This window comes from Pygoscelis adeliae, unplaced genomic scaffold (assembly GCF_000699105.1).
Source record: "Pygoscelis adeliae isolate BGI_AS28 unplaced genomic scaffold, ASM69910v1 Scaffold116, whole genome shotgun sequence".
Lineage (NCBI taxonomy): Eukaryota > Metazoa > Chordata > Aves > Sphenisciformes > Spheniscidae > Pygoscelis > Pygoscelis adeliae.
The window spans coordinates 1145836-1146065 of record NW_008825080.1 but is presented as its reverse complement, the minus strand read 5'-3'; positions in this window follow the sequence as shown (position 1 = coordinate 1146065).

The window sequence follows — 230 nt, the reverse complement described above, 5'->3', positions numbered from 1 at the left end:
TCGATCCCCAGGTGTAAGAAATCAGGAAAGGAAGGCAAGAGACCAGCATGGATGAGTCAAGACCTGCTGGTCAAACTAAAGGGCAAGAAGGAAATGCACAGGCAGTGGAAGCAGGGACAGGTATCCTGGGAAGAGTACAGGGACACTGCCTGGTTGTGTGGGGATGGGGTCAGGAAGGGCAAGGCGTGGATGGAGCTGAACTTGGCAAGGGATGCAAAGAATAATAAGAA